The sequence below is a fragment of the Cicer arietinum genome, chromosome 5, assembly GCF_000331145.2.
Source record: "Cicer arietinum cultivar CDC Frontier isolate Library 1 chromosome 5, Cicar.CDCFrontier_v2.0, whole genome shotgun sequence".
Taxonomy (NCBI): Eukaryota; Viridiplantae; Streptophyta; class Magnoliopsida; order Fabales; family Fabaceae; genus Cicer; species Cicer arietinum.
Window position 1 is genome coordinate 50,082,648 of NC_021164.2, and position 15,534 is coordinate 50,098,181.

Sequence of the window (15,534 nt, forward strand, 5' to 3'; positions counted from 1 at the left end):
AAAAAATATTTTTTCTAACAAAAGATTTTTAAAAAATATGAAATAAACACCTTTTAAAACCTAAAAAATGTTTTTCGATTTAAAAGAATAAATTTTTTATTGAAACAAATACACCTATTAATATCTCTCAAACAACTAGGAATATTACCTCTAAAGAAATACTCTCAAACAACTTGGAATATTACCTTTAGACAAATCCTCTCAAACAAACTCTTATTCAATAATAATAAACAATTAGGGTTTCCAAATTTATATACTAATAATATATATAAAGATAACAAAGAAATAGTATTGATTTTTATAAAATATAAAAGTAACAAATAAATAGTATTGATTTTTATAAAAAAATATGTTGCTTACATACCTGTTTGTTGGAGTGAGTGCAATGGAAATTAGAAGAAAAAAATGGACAATGAAATAAATAGTAAAATATATATAGGCCGGCCTGTCAGACCTAATAGGCTTTTTTATAAGCCTGAACCTGACCTATTTAAATAAATAGGCTTTAAAAACAGTCTGAGCCTAGCCTTTTTACTAAACAGGTCAGGCCATGCCGGGCCATAAATAAGTCAGGCCATAGGCCCCTACGGACGGCCTAGCCTATTCCCATCCCTATTGACCATGAAGAATATGCTTATCTCGTTCATTCCATTCTTTGTTCTCATTTTAATTGAATAATGTCAAATTATACTCAACTTGTTTATGCAAATCTACCTTATGATATTTTCTCACGTTCCTCGGGGGATGTGGAATTTCTTAAGGTAGTCTAAATTGTAGTTTCACTATATCGGTTTAATGCATTTCTATTATGTAGAAAAAAAAAAATCAAATATGTAGATGCATTCCATAACCAATTGTTTTCTGGATGATCGTATGTTACAAGGGGACTCTTTTGCTTGTTATTGCACAAGATGGAAACAAAAATACAATTCTCATTGCTTATGCACTTGTGGAAGGTGAGAAAGGGGGTGCTTGAAGCTTTTTTTCTTTTTAAATCTAAGAATGTATGTAACACCTCAAGTCGACGTTTGTTTGATTTCAGATAGACACAAATCCATTAAAAGTGCTTATAATAATCCAAATAATGGTTGGCATGATCCTCCGTCAACACATGTGTACTACATTCGACACATTGCATAAAATTTCATGAGAGAGTTCAAGGACAAGGAACTTCAAAGAAAACATGTTTGTATGGGTAATGATTTAATTCTTGTTAGTATATTTTTCACTTATCAATTTATCATATTTGATATTTTTCCCATCATTTATAACAGGATATGTATTAAATGAACCATCATTCAAATATTACCGCAACGAAATCAGGATGGCAAATCCAGAGGCTTTAAGATGGATCGATAATATCCCCCCCAGAACAATGGACTATGGCTTATTCTCAAGGTCGACGATGGGAACACATGACAACAAACATTTATGAGTCAATCCATGCAATGCTCAAGGATACACACAATCTCTCAATCACTGCTTTGGTACAATCAACATACTATAGATTGAGAGTTTTATATGTAGAAAAGGGACAACAACATCAGACATCATTAGCTTATGGTCAAGTATACACAGACGATTGCATGAACAAGATTAAATATGAAGTTGGTAAATATAATACTCGTCAAGTCATGAAATTCGACTGAAATTGTTATTCTTTCATGGTGCATGAAATAGTAATCCCAAGAGAGATGCGACCAATTGGTCATTTTGAAGTCAACCTTCAAAGAAAATGGTCTGATTATGAAAAATTTCAAGCTATACATGTTCCTTGTTCACATGTTCTTACGCTCGTCAAAACTATTTAGTGCTTCTACCTGACTTGTACAAAGTTGTTAATGTATTTAACATCTATACATTTATAAAGAAGAGTTTCCACATATACCCAATGAAGGATATTGGCCTACATATGAAGGTGAAACATTGTATCATAATCCTGAAAATGCGGATAATTAAAAAATGTCGTTCAAATAGTAGTCGTATTAGAACTGAAATGGACGTTAAAGAAAAAGTACCAAAAAAATATAGACTATGTCGATTAACTGGCCATACTTGAAAACATTATCCAAATATTACAAACAGCTCTAGTCAATCTATGTAATTTAAAATTTGTATTTATGTATTTTTATAAATTATATATATATATATATATATTATTTTTATTATTTGAATAAAAATTGAAAAAAAATTATTATTTTTTTTTTTAAAAAAAATCTTTTAAAAAGTCGTCATTTCAAATGTGGCGAATTGTGACTTAAAAAAAGTATTTTAGTTAATAAATTTGAGAAAAAAGTATTTAGATATTTTTTTTTTTGAAAATAGGGTTATTTAAAAAAAATCATGGTAGTTGAATGTAAATTTATAATAATATTTATTATTTTTTCTACGGAAAAAAAAATTAATCTAACATTTCTTTATTACGTTCGGTCTAACAAGTTTAGAATCCTAAAACAATCTTTAAAATAAAATTTTAAATCCTAAAAATCATAAAAATAGAAGCATAGTATAGATTAGAACTATAGATAAAAGATTTAAAATTTTATACTTTATCAACTAACTTTACATATAATTACGTAAATTAATTTGTAACATAATTAATAATATTATAAATTATTTAGTTAATAGAATTTTTTCTTGATTAAAGTAAATATTTTTTTAGCAATTATAAAGAACAAAATAATACTGCTCCCATCAGGACACGTCAAGGCTTTTTGAATCATTATTTTTTTGAATAAGAATTTATATCGATGGCCATTTGAATTATCAAGATATTTATTCTCTTTTATAATAAATATTGTTTAAAGTTTTTTAAGTATGTATTCAAAAAATATAATAATTATAAAAAGGAGATAAATTCTTTTATTAAATTGTATATTTTAATTATTAGGAGATTTTTTACTATTACTATTATAAAGTATAATGATATTTAAAAAATATAAAAAAGATAATTAAAATCATATTAAAAATTAAGAAAAACATTTATTTTTACATAATTTTTCTTTTATTAAAATGACACGAGATGAATGGAGTAAAAGATTCTAGTAACGGGATTGCTTTTCCATTTTTTTTCTTAGAAAGATACATAAATTTTTAAGACTGAACTTTCTATTTTTATCCGTTATAAACCAAGTTGATTTACGTTATGTAATAATCAAGATAAAGCAAGTGACTAGATCCATATAAGTTCAAAAATCATGGATGAAATTGGATATTTACTTGAAAAAAAATAGTATTTAAGGAGAATGTATTTTTAATACACAAAGTTCGGATATTTTGAAATATAATTGTGTTTTGGAATTTTTTTTATAAATTTTTTTCAGAATAAAAATGGCTTTTTGAAAAAAAAATTTTATAAAAATTAATACACAAAATTTGAATTTCTTAAAACATAATTGAGTCTGGAAAGCTTTTGTAAGTTTTTTTAATTTAAGTTGAATATAATATAATAAAAAAAATATATTCTTTTTAGAGAAAAATAACAAAATAGGTTGTTTGTATAAAATATAAAAATATTATCTTATATTTTTTTAATTTATTTGTTTTTACTATAGATCGTTTAAGTTGTTTTGTTTTTGTTTTGTCATATATGAATTTTTTATGTTTCAAATAACTTGCACCGTTGACGTTTTTAAGTTTTCCTTAAGAAAAAAATAGTGTGAATCATGGGGTTGCTGATGAGTATCATCTTCAACCTAAAAACAAACACAAAATTCTATAAAGTGACTAAAAGAATATATCTTGTACCTTCTTCACTAAATGACAAAAGATATAAATTTGCCTAAATTAATGAGTTATATAAATTTTTAAAGTGTGAAATTTCGACATTTTGTATGACATTCTTTCAATATTTCTTGATTCAATCAACTGTACTATATATTTGAAATATTTTTTAAGTTTAATTATAATTTTGATTCTCCTATTTTAATTGAACGATGAAAATAGCTTCTCTATTTTATTTATTTTCAGTTTTGTCCTATAAAAAGAATATTGATCTAAAATTGAATGAAATATAATTTTTTTTAATTATGTGTAAAAAAATAATGTAGAAGATTTCATGTAAATTAATTATATTTAATTATTATTTTAAATTTGTAAAACGGATTTTTTATTTTTAAAAATACATTTCCTATTTTGTTACATCATTTAATTATAGCACGTCAATTTTATTTTTATTTTTATGTTTTTATAATTAAATGATGTAATAAAATAGAAAATGTGTTGGAATTTTTCTCCACCACTAAATTTTAGGCTTAATTTTACTATAGTTTTTCGATACAAAATTATGTTTTAAAAAATTTAAACTTTGCATATAAATTTTTTTTATTAAGTTTTTTAGAATGTAATTATATTTATGAAAATTTGAAATTTGTGTTTTAAAAAACCTTTTTAAAATTTTTCAAAATATAATGTGTTATCAAAAACTTAAAAAAAGTTTTTTAAATCATCAATTTACGTAAAGTTCTTTTTTTGTCAAAGAAAATAAAATTGAATATTTAAAGTAGGAGTGTATATTTAAAGGTATGAGATTATTTTTTTTCTTTCTAAATTAAGGTATGGCGGATGTAATATTGCCACTATTTCAATAACTTACTAACATTTGCTATAAAGTTAAATTATTCTCCAAAGAATCCATAGTAGTTAATTAAGTCACAAAATTCAAAACCCCTTAAAAATCTCTTATTAATTCTTTTATATTAGGTCTTTATTGAAATAATTTTTTAAAGTACCAATCAATTATTTCATTATCTTTTTGTGGATTTAGGTTGTGGGGATTTATCGGCCCAATGTTTTATTAATTTATAATCTTTTTTTAAATTTTTAAATTTTATTTTTTTCAAAAAAATATTGAAAACATTCTAAATCACTTTTTTCTAGAAAAAATGAAAAATTATTTTTTTCGAATAATTTTTTTTTTGTTGAGAAAAAAAAAGTGTGTCGAAAATTTTTGTTTGAAAAATAAATTTGAAAAAGTGGACTCATAATTTTAGAAGTTTTTTAAGTTTTAGGAGCTTTCTTTCTTGGGACCTCAATAACTATGCAATTTTTTATCCTTTAAATATGAGAGATGAGGTCAATAATTAGTATATTTGTGAAATTAACGACTTTAACGGTAGCCATGCCAATATTATTTTATATTCTATTTAATTGGATATCAAGCCTAAGATCTCGTTAGTTTAATTTTGAAAAAGTGGACTCAACTACCAAATAACTGACTTGAATCGCACAAACAAACAAAATAAAACGTAAAAGTATAAGATTGATTTGGTAGTTAAAGTGAGTTAGAGAGTATAGTAATAAAAAAAGTTGAGTATGATACTTATTCTCAATAAAATTCTAACAATTGACTGCTAAAAATAAATAAAGAGACTAAAATATGATTATGCCTATTTTTGAAAAAAAACACAAACTAACTATCTCTATACTTATTTGGAGAGTAAACAATTCTTTTGTCCCGAAAAGTATGACTCATTGTCATAGTAATCCCTTAATTAAGGAAAAATATTTTAAACACTTTGATTTTGAAGGTTGTTAGTCAAATTCATCTCTAACGTTAATTTATGTTGGTTTTTATTGACGTGACACCGAAGGAGACTTTAATATATCATGTCAGCGTGTGATGTGGTAATGCACTACCATTTGAATGTTGGGAGACTGAAATGAAACAAAATACATGATAAAAAGGAATAACATGTTTTCTCCCCCAAATGATGAACCTTAATTTTTCTTCCTCTTATCAAATCTCTATCATATGAAATTGCAATCCGTATGTACATGATAAGAGGCAGTACTTCATTTTTGCAAGCAAGACGAGTTCACGAATGTTGATTCTGACCATAGTTCTTCTCCACGATATGAGATTGAAAAAATAGGTCCCTAAATGGTTCATGAATGTTGATTCTGACCATAGTTCTTCTCCACAATATGAGATTGAAAAAATAGGTCCCTGAATGGTTGTGTGTGTAGAAGACATCGATGTTCATAGCAAAAACAACAAAAAATCCATGGAGATCATTATATACTTAACCCATGTCATAAGATATGATATATAAGAGTAATTTCAATATCATATTCGTGTATATCGTTAAATGTTGATATGAAACAAATTTTGTCAAGGATGATATTGAAGAGTACAACTTTTTCATATGAATGGATGAATGAGAAGACTATTTTGCTTATAGGGTATTACGAAGAAGAGGAACAGAAGAATTTGAAAAAGATGACGGAGATGATGAAAAAAATTATGCAAGTGATGAACAATTTAAGAAAGAGGCGAATGCAAATCTGAATAGTTTGGTTTTTGAAATAAAGTTATTGACTATTTTGTTTTTGCATCTTTTGTGATTCAATTGGTGTATATGATAGTACTCAAGTAATTGAAGTAGTGATTGTTGTTGTGTAATTTTTTTATCCTAGAATTAGTGAATGTAAACTATCCATTTGAGAGATATTTATATAATTGTGTTTTCATTCAACATTCGTGAACCACAATATGATCCATAAGATTTTGATTCAATATAGACTAAAGTGGGAGTGAAAATGTGTTTGTTCTATAAAGTGAAATGGGACTATATATATAAATGACATTTCATCTATAAAGTGATATGACTATATTTAAGATTTTACAAGTAACTATCTAATTTCCGTTTCAACTTCTCTATTTAATTTTGGCCATTTTCTAAGTGACACTTAGAATCATTAAGAATATGTCACATGTTCATCTTATGTGGCTTGACTTATAACACATAAGCAAAAACTAACGAGTTAACACAGAGTTAAAATTAGGGATGAGTTTCATTAACGAAATTCAAAATGAAAGTGTTTAAAATGTTTTCCTTTAATTAAGGGATCACTATGACATCTAGTTATTTTTAGAGACGAAAATGACCATTTACTCCTTATATGCATCATTTAGAATTTTTTATTAAAGAGTAGCTTATGAATTAGGTTAATAGTTACAAACAAACTATAATTTACTTTCTATAAAATACATACAACTTGATAATATTTTATAAAATTTAAAAGTGATTGTGCATATGCGTTCTTTATAAAGTGCATTATTGTCCTGCTTTAAATTACTTTTTTAAAAAACTCATAGTTTAGTTAAGCTCAAGCAAATCCTTAAAAATATTCTATACAAGGTTGGTTTCAGGTATAGATTTATTTATTTATCTATTAAATATTGACTTAAGTGGAAAGGGAATCATAAAATGCATTACAATATTACTTGTATTTAACATGGTTTGAAGATTCTTGAGAAAAATGTATGATCAGATATCATAAGAAATTGAAGACAAACTCCACTTTAAGATTGCTTAAATGGGTTCAATTGAGTCACACAACTCATTGAATTTATCTATTTTCATTCTCAAAATGGTAAAATGAACGCTACAATTGCTACATCTACTTTTACAAAATTTAATCCTTTATAATTTTACCGCTACTCTTACATTCTATTTAAGTCACTCATTTTACTATTTTTTTATAAATAAAAAAAATAAAATTAAAGTCACGTTTAGTATATAAAGCTGTGTACCATATATACATACTTTTGACCCTAAACTTATTTATTTTACATTCTAATCTTTTATAACTATTATGCAAATGGCCCTAATATATTAATTTCCCACTTTTTACATTTAATAAAACATAAAACAAAATAAATTCATTAAAAACAAGACTCAGATTAATTAGTTTAAATTATTACTACCCATCACTACCTAAACGATGGCAACAATACACTAACAATGTTGATCAATCTCAATAAACCTTTAAACCCAACAAACAAACATAAAGCATTCACAACAAGGCCCAAATAGAAGGCAATATAATACACCAACAACATTCATTAATTTAAATAAGTATTTTTTTACTTAATTTAAACCCATAAATTTAAAGAAAAAAAATATAAATTTTATTAAGGTTCATGAAGATGATAAACTCATGAAATCTAATATGTCTCTGCGTTTGTTTCTTGGTATATAATTCTGATTAACTCACAGATTTTTTTACATAGGATTAATTATCAAATCTAAAAGACTGTAGTTTGTTTTTGTCACAAAAATATTAGTAATAATTTTATTTTTTATTAATGCATAAATGCAATTGCCTTTATACTGGAGACCCTGTCTGCAAATATCTACAATATAAAATCAAACTTACTAAAGAGGTATTCCTTCTTAGATTTTGACCATTAAATCATTTTATATTATATTAATGGTTAAAATCATATTTGCGTATGTTAAGCAAGTTTATCCACTTGTGTACTTAAATGTCACTTACAAACGGAACACAATTAAAATGCAGTAGAGTAGAGAGATTTTTTAATGATTTTAATTTATATGTACAGTTAGTGTAAAAAAAATTTACATTATCAATCAACCTTAACTATTGAATTACTAATAATGTTTAACTTAATTATTTCACTTTTACATATATAATTCTTTATGATTAGTTGACTATGTAAATTTTGTTTATGCGTATACAAATTAAACTATTTTTTCATGATTTTTGGAAGATCTATAATTGTGGGAGCAGTAGACAAATTTTTCATATGATTATTTAGAAGCATATTCCAAAAGACAAAATTTTTTTCTTCCATAAATATACTTCTAAAATTTATGCAGGGTGGAAAAAAACACTCTCATTTATCACACAGACACAATGATTTGACAAAATAATATGAGACACTAGTTATAGTTAAATCCGAGTTATAGTTGAGATGTCTACATTGAAATAATTTCTATCGCTCATTGACTTAGATAATTTTTTTTATTTCCACTATATTTTTGAATATATTTTAAATTGACTAATTTAAACATATATTCTAAATAAAAAACACATTTGAATCCGTCAAATCATACAAAACTTAGGAATTTATGAGAAAATGAAGAAAAAAATTCACAAGATAAATTAATCATATTAATAAAGAATATGTTTAAATATTGAATAATAAATGTATTTAGTAAATTGCAAAGACATTTATATTTAGAGAAAAAGACAATTTTAAAGATGGGTTAAAATGAAGGAGAAAGGGAGGAATATTAATGCACTTAATTTGATATGCATGATCCTTTCATAAGATTGCTTGAAAAGGAATTGTATCAATAAAGCAAAATTTGCATGATTAGATTGCCTTTATTTTGTTAGTTAATGAAGGACTAGATCCTTATTCTATCGTTAATAAGCAGAAGTTGTAAGTTAATGCCTTTAAATAATGGTTGCAAAAGGTCACATGGTGAATGGTCAAGATATAATTTATATAGAAGCGATATAAGAGAATTTTAATAAAAGTATATATAATGGTATGCTTAAAGAATTCTCTCATTCTCTTAGGTTCGTTTCGGATAACTAAGGATAAGGACCTGCGTGAGAGAATTTCATGGAGAGTAAAATATTCTTGCAAAATTAAAGTACCTTTTCACATCAAATAATGTTGGGGGTTAGTATATTAGAATATGCCTCAAAGCCAAAGAAGCTTCTCTTTTCAAACTAACTCCAATAGTAGCTTTAAGCCTCTAACAAAGCTTCACTCTGCATATCTTAAAAGATAATTTATTTTCATTTTTGGTCCTATTAATGTAATTTGCGGAATCAAATAATGCTTGACTTTTCAATATTGAAGTTAATTTGGTTTTAACATTATCTCATCATTTCCTTTAAAAAAACATTATCTCATAATAATTAATACTCCTCCTTATAATAAATTTATTTGGGTGATACCATTGAATTTGGCGCAAGTGGCTTGTATATAATGTGTGTGAATGTCGTCAATGGGAGAGTCAAAATTAAATGGCTCAAAGGGCAACAACATAGATTAAAATTCATCAAATAAATATTTACTCATGTCATCCCTTTTTATAAGCTCCCACTTAGTTTTTCACATTTATAGTTGGTGATGTGATTAAATATATATTTTATGTTTAGTTATAACTAAATTGTCCATTATATATATATATATATATATATATATATATATATATATATATATATATTTATTTAATGTTTATTTTATACATTTTAAAATAAATTAATAGCATTAACGAAGGACATATAACTTTTTTTAACTAATCCATAACTTTATTTTCTATACAAAAGTAACTACATTTTTTTATTAATGTGAAATTTACAAAGTGACTTAAAATTTGAGACCAAGGAAGTATTTATTTGTTTCACTGTGACATATATTCAGAATATGTGAGATCATTGTCTTTTTCTCTCAAGAATTCTTTTCCAGCTCTCTAAATGATTATGAATAATCCTTTTTGAACTTGATCTGAAAAAACAATATCAAAATGTTATCAAAATGTTCTTAAGAGTTTCTCAAGTGTTATTCAATATTATGAAGTTATTATTTAGAAAGAGATTGAAAACACTTTATATAGTTTCTGAAAAACAACAGATAAATCGATTTTCCAATCGATTCATTAAAGTGATAAAAGAGCTTAGTCGATTTGCCAATCGATTATCGCAAGTCTTGTTTTTCTTGAATCTTGAAACTATAAAAACTAATCGATTTCCCATTCGATTCTTTTAACATACTTTTCAGAAAATTATGTGCAGACTTATATGAATCGATTGCATAATCGATGCACAAATATACATAATCGATTTGGCCATATTTTGGGAGTTCCCTGTTTCTACAAAATATTTGATCAATCGATTTGCCAATCGATGTGGTCATATTTTGGGAGTTCCCTGTTTCTTCAAAATATTTGATCAATCGATGTGCCAATCGATTTGGTAGTATTTTTCTGAAAAGACTTTACCAAATGGTTTAGCTCAATCGATTTCCCAATTGATTGATACCAAACTTATCATGATTGAATTTCTCAAAATAGATTGTCCAATCGATTGTGTTTGTCACAGGCCATGTTACTTTTGAAAGTTTTATTTACGTAATCGATTCGTCAATCGATTAGCCTAGTTAAATGGATTTTCCCTGTGACATGCAATCGATTTCCCAATCACTTTATTCAATCAGATTTTACTTTGTAGTTTGCACAGTCGATGTGCCAATCGATTAGCCTACAAATCAGGTTGCCACCAGTTTCTAGCTGGATTTCTATCAACCCTTTGATCCTTGCAGCCACTCGTCAGACTCACACAAGATCAAAGTACAGTTCGTTCTTGATGAAGACATCTCACCCAAGAAGGTCACTACCAGTTTCTAGCTGGATTTTTCGCTATCGTTTCTTTATAGAGTATTTGTTACAAACAGAATAAAAGATATACAAAAAGTGTCTTCAATCTTGATCAATGTATCTCACACGAATATGAATGTTCAATGAGTGTTTATGAGAACATTGTCTTTTCTCTCAAGAATACTTTTTCAGCTCTCTCAATGATTAAGGATAATCTTTTTGGTGTTGATCTGAAAAAGGCAATATCAGAATGTTAACAAAGTGTTCTTGATTATATTTCAAAGTTGTGTCAAAGTTGTTTCAAAGTTATATCAAAAAGTTATGAGAGAAAAAGATTGAAAAACAGTTTATATAGTGTCTGAAAAACAACTAATCAATCAACTTACCAATCGATTTATTAAAGCTATAAAATAGGTCTAATCGATTTACCAATCGAATATCGCGAGTCTTGTTTTTCTTTAACCTTGAAACTACATAAACTAATTGATTCACCAATCGATTCTTTTAAAGCACTTTTCAGAATAAATCGATTCACAAATGCGCATAATCGATTTGGCCACAAACTGGGAGTTCACTGTGATTTCAAAATATTTGTATCAATCGATTTCCCAATCGATTGTGATTAAAAGCAGTGACTCAGTTAATTTCATGTTAATCGAAGTGCCAATCGATTTGGTAGTTGTTTTCTGAAAAGTTCTTACCAGATGTTTAGTTCAATCGATTTCCCAATCGATTGATACCAAACTTAACACGATTGAAATTCTCACAATAGATTGTCCAATCGATTGTGTTTGTCACGGGTCCTGTTACTTTTGAAATTTCATTTAAGAAATCGATTTGCCAATCCAATTCCTAGTACCTGTGACACCCCAATCGATATACCAATCGATTTTGTTCAATCAGTTTTTACTTTGTGATTTGCAAAATCGATTTGTCAATCGATTAGGTTGTAAATCAGGTTGCCACTGACTTGTGCAATTTTCATTTCTAATTTAGCCAATCGATGGCCCAATCGATTATACAATCACAAACAGTTATGTTTCCTTACACCCTTGTTATGAAATCGATTTCCCAATCGATTTACTCAGTGAATAATCAACTTTTGTTGATTTCTTGTGTTCCAAGCAATTTGTTTCAAGTGTGTAGGATTGGATTGTTGTTCCTGAAATCTTGCTCAATTAAAATGTTAGATTTATCATATGATGTATGAACATTGTATGTTTGTTAATTATGTCAAAATTAGGATTCAAAGGACTAAAGTCCAACAAAGTATTCAAAATTGCATAAGTGACAATCATACAATTTTAACTTGAGTTGAGCATTTCAAGACATAATATTAACAACATTTCATAGCATATATGTACCATTATCATATCATAGAAACAGAAGTATCAGGGCATCTTAGCATAACAATTTGCCAATCGATGTGGTCATATTTTGGGAGTTCCCTGTTTCTTCAAAATATTTGATCAATCGATTTGCCAATCGATGTGGTCATATTTTGGGAGTTCCCTGTTTCTTCAAAATATTTGATCAATCGATTTGCCAATCGATGTGGTCATATTTTGGGAGTTCCCTGTTTCTTCAAAATATTTGATCAATCGATGTGCCAATCGATTTGGTAGTATTTTTCTGAAAAGACTTTACCAAATGGTTTAGATCAATCGATTTCCCAATCGATTGATACCAAACTTATCATGGTTGAATTTATCAAAATAGATTGTCCAATCGATTGTGTTTGTCACAGGCCATGTTACTTTTGAAAGTTTTATTTACGTAATCGATTCGTCAATCGATTAGCCTAGTTAAATGGATTTTCCCTGTGACATGCAATCGATTTCCCAATCGCTTTATTCAATCAGATTTTACTTTGTAGTTTGCACAGTCGATGTGCCAATCGATTAGCCTACAAATCAGGTTGCCACTGACTTGCACAATTCTGTTCCAATCGATTGCCTAATCGATTGTGTAACTACAAAACCCATGTGTCCTTACAACCGTTTTATGAAATCGATTGCCTAATCGATTTGTTCAGTAGATTTGTTGATTTCTTGAGTTCCAAGCAATTGTGTCAAGTATGTAGGGTTGAGTTGTTGTTCCTGAAATCTTGCTCAATTAAAATGTTAGATTTATCATATGATGTATGAACATTGTATGTTTGTTAATTATGTCAAAACTAGGATTAAGAGGACTAAAGTCCAACAAAGAGAACCACAATTGTCTATTTCTACAACTGACACTATTTAAAGTAAGGATTATCCTATTTGTATTGTAGTAAATTTAACTAATTAACTATTTCATTTTTTCCACAAAAAAACAAATAACTAAAGAATTCTTAAATTCTAAGATTTAAAACCGAAATATGATATGTGTCAATTTATGGAAATATATAACTCTAATAAAAGAAAAAGAATTCCCTAACTAATCTGTGAGAAAATAGTTTGGAATTACATATTGAGAATTTGGGCCTTGATTAGTGTTACATTGCTTATTACTCCTTTCTTCTGGACCATTTTTCCCTTCCACTTCTCCGAGTTCCTCTCTCAAGTAACCATCAACAACAACAACAAACTCTCGTTATCGGTTATTCCAATTTTGATTCTATTTATTTTCCTTTTTCAGGTTCTCGCTTTTCTCAATTCAATACTTCTTCTCGGCCAACTTAACCAACTCGTAGTCATCGCCACTGGATGCAATTCATGTGGATACATTTACGATTCCACTTCCAATAGGAACCATGCTTCCACAAACGGTACAATGCCTGCGCTTTATTCCAATCTTCTACACAATCTCGAAGAATTCCTCGCTAGGGATCAGAAATTGACCATGCCTCATGCACCGGTGACAGTTCCTTCTTCGTTGTTATCGGGATCATTGTCCATGGCTCTCTGTTGTATCCTTTTCACTGCTTCAGTTTATGTTTATTCGTTTTTCTCATGCAATTGGATGTATGATTTTTCGTTTTCGTTAATGAAATTAAAAACAATAACACATTGTTTTAACTGTTAGGGTTTTCATCTTTTATTTTTATTTTTAAATTGTTTGTGATTGGGAACTTTTGTTGTTGTTGTTGTTGCTGACATTGAATGATAAATGATTTTGAGTTTGAATATGTAATGTAGTGCATTTATGAGATTTTTGTATGACCTTATTTGCTTATCAGATATATAGAGAGCTTTTCGTTCAGGACCGATGCATCCTCAGCCTCGGGTGTGTTTATACGCTTACCTAATTATGAAATTGATGTTATGATTGACTATGACCTTTTTGGAATTTTATACTACACTTGAATGTGATAAGTTGCAATTCGAGATGTTAATCAAATGTGATTGACTTTAGTATTTTCTCACGTGAATGTGTCACCTTTTTGGTTGATAGTGATACAAGAGCCGAATGGCTATTGTGAAAATGATGTTCAGATTCAGTGTGTCAAATGAAAGTTGATATTGTAGCGTTTTGGTTGTTTGGAACATATTTCTTATTAGCCATGGGTTTGTGAATTCATTGATTATTTGATGTTATATACTGTGTTCAGTCTTGCATCTATAGGTTGTTTACTTTCTCTTGTTTGTGATAGCAAATAAAAATAAAGATTTAGAGTCCTCTAGAAACTGTTCAGTGGTCTATGTTTATTTGGGTATTTCCAAGTTATGAAGGGTTATTGACATCTAGTCGATTTTGAATTGATTTAAACTGGAACATGAGATTTCCAAACGCCTTCTTGGAAATCCATTCATATGGTTGATCATTTTGTTTTTTAATTGATATGTCAGCAGTTTTTTTTTAAGAAACCAACATTTTGTTAGTATTTTGATCTGTTCTTCATTTTTTGTGAACTTATTTTGGCTTTGTTTTTTTACTGTTTCATTTCTAATTTACAGATTTTGGATATTTACTTTTTTATTTCATTATTTATGTACCGATTTTATGTCTGCAAGGATCTACTGATGGACCAGAACAGTACCTACCTTACAATCTTTACATTTTACACTTTTAATTTCTGCATTGGTTATTATGCCAATATCATTGGTTAACATTACCTGTTATCTCTGTTGGCTATGAATTTCTGTTTCCAGGTTGGACAGCTGCAATACAGTCCTACAATAATCCCAAAGATTCATCTAGACCTGGTTAGTGGGCAATCATTGAAATGACTAGCTTTTCCATTTTATGATATCTGTCAATGTATCTAATATTTAGTGTTGATGGAATTTCAACTTGTTTTGCATGTCTCAAAAGTTTTGGGTGAATTGATTGAGGTCTCCAGTAAAACTATGGAATGATTCAAACTTACTATTGTTGCAATAATTGACTAATTGCTATAAAGTTAGTTAGTAGATATGTTCAAAAGTGATATATTATGCAATTGTGATTACACAGTTGCAACACT

The 15,534-nt window shown here is 27.7% G+C and overlaps 1 long non-coding RNA gene across 1 annotated transcript; it reads left to right on the forward strand.

The window, feature by feature from the left end:
* The first annotated feature begins 13,638 nt into the window (after positions 1 to 13,638).
* On the forward strand, positions 13,639 to 15,274 carry LOC140920606 (uncharacterized). Its single transcript, XR_012163323.1, has 4 exons — positions 13,639 to 13,691; positions 13,767 to 14,037; positions 14,308 to 14,354; positions 15,221 to 15,274. It is a non-coding gene; the product is annotated as an uncharacterized lncRNA (long non-coding RNA).
* Positions 15,275 to 15,534: the final 260 nt, after the last annotated feature.